This window comes from Zeugodacus cucurbitae, unplaced genomic scaffold (assembly GCF_028554725.1).
Source record: "Zeugodacus cucurbitae isolate PBARC_wt_2022May unplaced genomic scaffold, idZeuCucr1.2 ctg00000054.1, whole genome shotgun sequence".
In the NCBI taxonomy this organism is placed as follows: domain Eukaryota; kingdom Metazoa; phylum Arthropoda; class Insecta; order Diptera; family Tephritidae; genus Zeugodacus; species Zeugodacus cucurbitae.
Window position 1 is genome coordinate 25001 of NW_026530841.1, and position 7500 is coordinate 32500.

At 41.1% G+C, this 7500-nt stretch overlaps 1 non-coding gene and 1 pseudogene across 1 annotated transcript; both read left to right on the forward strand.

Moving 5' to 3' along the window:
- Positions 1-361: 361 nt before the first annotated feature.
- On the forward strand, positions 362-540 carry LOC128923827 (5.8S ribosomal RNA). The gene has a single exon (XR_008472551.1). It is a non-coding gene; the product is annotated as a 5.8S ribosomal RNA (ribosomal RNA).
- A 453-nt stretch (positions 541-993) lies between these two features.
- The window catches only part of LOC128923826 (large subunit ribosomal RNA), a 10317-nt pseudogene continuing 3810 nt past the window's right edge, over positions 994-7500 (forward strand).

The window sequence follows — 7500 nt, forward strand, 5'->3', positions numbered from 1 at the left end:
TACTCCTTGTATTGTAGTATAATGAAAATTATATCGCATACATTGTATTTGAACGCAACAAACCTTTAAACATATATAGTTGTACTTATTATTTATAAAAATAATATAAATGATAAGTTAATTTGTTCTCATTAACGTGTAATTCCTTAAAAATATATAGAAATTAAATAAAATGTAATAAAAAAGGAATTACTGTTTTTGTTGGACTAAGACATGCGCAACTTGTAAATGTTTGGGTTGAAAATTACAATTTATTGAAAGATGTTTTAAAATAATTTATATATTATATACGAAAACGAAATGTTATTCTTTCAATAAATTAAAAACTCTTGACGTTAAATTAAAATAAACAAAAAATTATCACTCTAAGCGGTGGATCACTCGGCTCATGGGTCGATGAAGAACGCAGCTAACTGTGCGTCATCGTGTGAACTGCAGGACACATGAACATCGACATTTTGAACGCATATTGCAGTCCATGCTGTTATGTACTTTAATTAATTTTAAAGTGCTGCTTGGACTACATATGGTTGAGGGTTGTAAGACTATGCTAAATTAGTTGCTTATTCTTTTAGTCAATTAAAAGAATTTAAGCACATGGTATATTACTGGATTGTATTTTTCAATCCATAATATTAATAGCATAAAAAGAAATATAGAAAATATATTCTTGAACACCTCATATTTGAACGAAATTTTATAATAAATAAGAATCTTAGTATTCCCAAAAACAATAAAATTTCAATATTATTATTTCAAATAATATATACATTTAGAGGAACGTCTAGCATAAAATATTATTTTATTCTAGGATTGCCTTAAATGTAAAAAACCAAGAAAATAATATTGTTGTTATAATGAAGTAAGTAGTACGGGATGAAAAGATTGAATATTTATTATTAAGAAAATTATATTGGTGTTAAGAAATAATTATGTATGTTTCTTTAAAATAGCAAAAAGCTAAAATATAAAATAAATATAAATATTTTTATACAACCTCAACTCATATGGGACTACCCCCTGAATTTAAGCATATTAATGAGGGGAGGAAAAGAAACTAACAAGGATTTTCTTAGTAGCGGCGAGCGAAAAGAAAATAGTTCAGCACTAAGTCACTTTGTCTATATGGCAAATGTGAGATGCAGTGTATGGAATATCTTAATATCTAGTATGAGAAATTAACGATTTAAGTCCTTCTTAAATGAGGCCATTTACCCATAGAGGGTGCCAGGCCCGTATAACGTTAATGATTACTAGAAAGATATTTCCAAAGAGTCGTGTTGCTTGATAGTGCAGCACTAAGTGGGTGGTAAACTCCATCTAAAACTAAATATAACCATGAGACCGATAGTAAACAAGTACCGTGAGGGAAAGTTGAAAAGAACTCTGAATAGAGAGTTAAATAGTACGTGAAACTGCTTAGAGGTTAAGCCCGATGAACCTGAATATCCATTATGAAAAATTCATCATTATAACTGTGATATTTATAATATTATAGTAATAGTGTGCATTTTTTTCATATAAGGACATTGTAATCTATTAACATAATAAAATATTTATCAAAAGATCATTGGTGTTAAGTTTATTCAAATTAATTTGCTTTTAGCTTATTAACATAGAATAAATACTGATGATTTGATAAAGTGTTGATAGATTTTACATATATAATGCTTAAATTCTTTTGAATTTTACAATAATATTATTATCATTGATTTTAATATTAATTGTATGCATTTATATGATTAACAATGCGAAAGATTCAGGATACCTTCGGGACCCGTCTTGAAACACGGACCAAGGAGTCTAACATATGTGCAAGTCATTGGGTTATATTAAACCTAATGGCGAAATTAACTTAACTTTTATATAATGGGATTAATTTTTAGTGAAATATTTTACTATTAATTCAATCCCGGGGCGTTCCATATAGTTATGTATAATGATAATTTATTATTATTTATACCTCTAACTGGAGCGTACCTTGAGCATATATGCTGTGACCCGAAAGATGGTGAACTATACTTGATCAGGTTGAAGTCAGGGGAAACCCTGATGGAAGACCGAAACAGTTCTGACGTGCAAATCGATTGTCAGAATTGAGTATAGGGGCGAAAGACCAATCGAACCATCTAGTAGCTGGTTCCCTCCGAAGTTTCCCTCAGGATAGCTGGTGCATTTAAATATTATGTAAAATAATCTTATCTGGTAAAGCGAATGATTAGAGGCCTTAGGGTCGAAACGACCTTAACCTATTCTCAAACTTTAAATGGGTAAGAACCTCACCTTTCTTGATATGAAGGTTGAGGTTATGATATAATGTGCCCAGTGGGCCACTTTTGGTAAGCAGAACTGGCGCTGTGGGATGAACCAAACGTAATGTTACGGTGCCCAAATTAACAACTCATGCAGATACCATGAAAGGCGTTGGTTGCTTAAAACAGCAGGACGGTGGACATGGAAGTCGTAATCCGCTAAGGAGTGTGTAACAACTCACCTGCCGAAGCAACTAGCCCTTAAAATGGATGGCGCTTAAGTTGTATACCTATACATTACCGCTAAAGTACATGATTTATAATACAATTTCGGTTGGATTATAAATTTTGAAACTTTAGTGAGTAGGAGGGTACAATGGTGTGCTTAGAAGTGTTTGGCGTAAGCCTGCATGGAGCCGCCATTGGTACAGATCTTGGTGGTAGTAGCAAATAATCGAATGAGACCTTGGAGGACTGAAGTGGAGAAGGGTTTCGTGTGAACAGTGGTTGATCACGAGTTAGTCGGTCCTAAGTTCAAGGCGAAAGCCGAAAATTTTCAAGTTTTAATGAATTGTTGAGAATATATAATTATTATGTTTTCTTCATAGTAATTAAACACTTGAATAATTTTGAACGAAAGGGAATACGGTTCCAATTCCGTAACCTGTTGAGTATCCGTTTGTTATTAAAAATGGGCCTTGTGCTCATCCTGGCAACAGGAACGACCATAAAGAAGCCGTCGAGAGGTATCGGAAGAGTTTTCTTTTCTGTTTTATAGTCGTACTACCATGGAAGTCTTTCGAAGAGAGATATGGTAGATGGACTAGAAGAGCATGACATTTACTGTTGTGTCGATATTTTCTCCTCGGACCTTGAAAATTTATGGTGGGGTTACGCAAACTTCTCAACAGGCCGTACCAATATCCGCAGCTGGTCTCCAAGGTGAAGAGTCTCTAGTCGATAGAATAATGTAGGTAAGGGAAGTCGGCAAATTAGATCCGTAACTTCGGGATAAGGATTGGCTCTGAAGATTGAGATAGTCGGGCTTGATTGGGAAGCAATACCATGGTTTATGTACTCGTTCTGGGTAAATAGAGAATTTCGGTTCTTGTTCCCCGGATAGTAGTTACGTAGCCAATTGTGGAACTTTCTTGCTAAAATTTTATAAGAATTATATCGCAAGATATATATTCTTATTTAATTATAACGATTATCAATTAACAATCAATTCAGAACTGGCACGGACTTGGGGAATCCGACTGTCTAATTAAAACAAAGCATTGTGATGGCCCTAACGGGTGTTGACACAATGTGATTTCTGCCCAGTGCTCTGAATGTCAAAGTGAAGAAATTCAAGTAAGCGCGGGTAAACGGCGGGAGTAACTATGACTCTCTTAAGGTAGCCAAATGCCTCGTCATCTAATTAGTGACGCGCATGAATGGATTAACGAGATTCCTACTGTCCCTATCTACTCATTCGATTGTAGAATTTCAGATAGTTCAGACGTGTTTTCGTTTCTGTGCGTTTTTCTGTGTCGTGATTTTTGTGTGAATTGGTATTTTTTGTGTGGGAGCCCTCAGCATTGGATGTAAGTACATTCATTTTGAGTATTTGTGTATTAGTTTGTGATTTGTGGTAGTTTTTTAGCGCATTTTCATACATATTTACGCATTAGTATATTAATATATACGTGTGTGTATATATGTGTGTTTTTCATAAAAAATTTTCATTTTCAATATCATTTTCAATATATGTTCGTATGTGTAGATAAAGTTTGTCAGTACGTGTATACTTTTTCTGTAGTTGGCTTTGTGTATTTTTACATTACTGCAAGTGTTTGAATATATATACAGTTGTATGTATATTTTCTCATTTGTTAGTTTGTGTGTGCATATCATAGCTGGCTTTTGAAAATTTTTACATTGCGGCAGGTGTTTATTTATATACGTGTAGTTGAGTGTATTTTTGGAAATTTGAATTTGTTTTTGTGAAAAGAAAATTTGTTTGAGCAAGTGTTTTTTGTGTGACGTAATTGTTTTTCGTTTGTTGTTTTTTGAGCACAGGTGTTTTCGTGCACAGGTGTTTTTGAGCACAGGTGTTTTCGTGCACAGGTGTTTTTGAGCACAGGTGTTTTCGTGCACAGGTGTTTTTGAGCACAGGTGTTTTCGAGCACAGGTGTTTTCGAGCACAGGTGTTTTTGAGCACAGTAGTTTTGTGTGTGTAGGCGCGTGTTAGGTAGTACCTTTTGGGGTTTACGTGGTTTACCCACATTGTTAGCGTGGGTGCTGACTCTCATAGAGTCTCAGTGTTTTCTGTGTTTGTTGTTTTTCTGCTTTTTGGTTTTTCTGCCAGTGAGTGTTGTGTCGAGTGTCTGGTACTGAGTTGCCACTTGTTTCCGGGGGGATTGGGCAGGTTTTGCTCAAAGGGTGCCGGTGTCTGTCCGAGTGTTGAAGGTGCTGATTTTTGTTTAGACTGCGTTCGTAGCTGTTAACCTTTGACCTACAGTGCGATTTGGTTCAGCTCCACATCGGTTGGCTTGGAGCCGTTACGGGGACTTTGTTCTGTCCGGCGGTTTATTGGGTGACCAGTTCCAGACCGTTGGCTGGAGTTGTGGGTTGTGCCCTTGCGATTTCGCAATAATCGACTGCTTAGGTGGTAGCAGCTACTGGACGATTCTATTCTTATAGTTAGTTCCTTCAGTGCGTTCAGTCACACGTGTCTTGAGAGCAGCTGTTCCAAGTCTTGTCTGGTCGAGTGGCTTCTGTGCCAGTGTTTTGCCGGCGGATCAGCCTGCCTGGTGAAAGGCCGGAAGTAGAAATGCTTCCCTCACGGAGGAGAAGGGCTAAGCACCCTGCTGGGAATGAGGGGAAAGAGCTAGCGTTAGCAGTGGAGACCTCGTCGGCTGATGAAGGTACTGGACCTTCGGTTGGGTCCCCGCCGCGTAGGAAGGTTAGGATAGGATCGCCATCGTTGGTGATGTTAGGGGATGGGAGTAGTTGTGCTGATATGGGTGACACCGCTGAAGAAGTGGTTGTCCACCCTATTGTTAGCAAGCGTGGAGGTGTAGTAAGGATTAAGGGGAAGAAGCGCATTAAGGGTACTTCTGCAAAAGAGTGTCCTGTTAGCGCTGTTAAGGAGGGTGGAGAAAATGGTGGTGTGGTTGGGGGAGGCGCTATTAGCCATGTTGCTGCCATGAAGGCAGTGACGGCGGAATTAAACGCATTGGTGTTTGGGGTTGAAGACTTTGAGGTCACTACTGCGAAGGGGCTGATGGAGCTTGCCTCGAAGTACGAGGCGCTTCTGATGACGGTAGTAACCGAGAATGCCCATCTTCGCGGTCAGGTTGACGCTCTCAGGGGGGGTTGTGGGGGATCTATTCCCCAATCGAAGAGGTCGGTTGTGGGTTTGGCTCCGGCTGAGTTGGTGCGTGCGCCTCCAGCGCCAGTGTTGGAGGCGATTGCTCCGGCATTGCCGAAGCCGGTTGAGACTTGGTCGGTGGTGGTGAGAAGCAAGGCCCCTACCACCTCCTCTAAGGAGGTGATTAAGAAGGTCGTGAAGGAGGTGGGACCTTCCCTCGGAGTGCGTGTACACGAGGTGAAGCCGATTAAGGGTGGTGGGGTGGTTATTCGCACCCCCTCTGTTTTAGAGAGGGAAAAGGTGGCGAATAATGCCAAGTTTGGGGAGGTGGGGTTGGATGTGAGTGTGAACCGGAAGTTGGGTCCGCGGGTTGTGGTTCAGGGGGTTCACACCGAAATCTCCCATGATGACTTCATGGAGGAGCTCTTTCGGTTGAACCTTCAGGACATCAGCCCTGAGGCACGAAAGTCAGATGTGCGGATGGTCAGTCGGCCCTGGAAGGTGGCTGCTGATGGTAGCACCAACGTTGTCCTTGAGGGCTCGGACAAATTAATGTCCGCCCTTTTGGAGGCGGGAAGGTGCTACATAAAGTGGTTCTCCTTCAGGGTTCGACCGGATAGCCCAGTTGCTGGCTGCTTCCGGTGTATGGGTTTTGACCATAGAGTGGCTGAGTGTAGGGCCAAATCAGATGTTTGTAGGCGGTGCGGTCAAGAAGGACATAGAGCTGCCGGTTGTGGTAATGCCCCTCATTGTCGCAACTGTGCATTTAAGGGTAGGCCAGCTGGGCATCTTATGATGTCAGCTGTTTGCCCGATTTACTGTGGCGTTGTTGAGCGTGCCCTCTCCAGACACTGATGGGGGGGGTTTTTCAGCTTAATTGTCAGGGGTCGTATGCCGTTATGTGTGAGTTGGGGGGTTGTATGATTGAGGGGGGGTGTGGCATTGCCTTACTTCAGGAGCCTTACGCCACCAATGGTGTGGTTCGGGGTCTTCCTGGAGGTTTTAGGGTCTTTACGGACCTTGGGGTTAATGCTGCAATAGTTGTGAATGATTCCGGCTACGATTGTGTAGTTTTGGATTCGTCACAACAGGGGGTGTGTGTGTCTATAGAGGGGGAGTTCGGTAGAATGATTGTCGCTAGTTTGTATTGCAAATTTAGCGAGCCCCTAGAGCCCTACCTGGGCTATATGGATAAGTTACTACTTCTGGCGAGTGGTAGCCCATTAGTCCTAGGGTTGGATGCGAATGCCTCGTCCTCGATGTGGTTTAGTAAGGTATCTAGACATTCGTCTGGATATCAAAGCCACGTTCGAGGTGAGGTAATGAATGAATGGGTGTTGGCTAAGGGCCTTCACATTCTGAATGAGCCGAGTGAGTGGTATACGTTTGATGGGCCTAGGGGTGTGAGTGATATTGACGTGACGCTTATGAATGAGGCAGCAAGTAGAGTGTTTGATTTTAAGTGGGAGGTTAGAGGAGGGTGGGGTCTGAGTGATCATAATTTGATCCAAATTGTGGTTGCTCCTCGTTCCCCTCCTTTGGTGTGTGTGAGTCCATTGCGGCGATGGCGTACCTCTGGTATTGACTGGAACCGATATGGACAGAGTGTAAGGGAAGCGGTGTTAGAAATACCGCTTAGAGTGTTTGATGATCTGGAAGTGGATGAGCAAATTGCTCGGCTGTGTGAGTTGGTGTGGGGTGTGAATGACAGATTGTTCAGGAAGTGTGGAAGTTTTAGGGTAAGAAAAATTAAGTGGTGGACGCATGAGTTAACCTTGAAGAGGAGGACTGTCCGGCGGTTGAGACGAAAGTTTCAACGTGCTCGGCGGTTCAATTCTGACAGGCTGTCCCAGTTTAGGTATGATTTGAGTTGTGCGATGAATGAATATA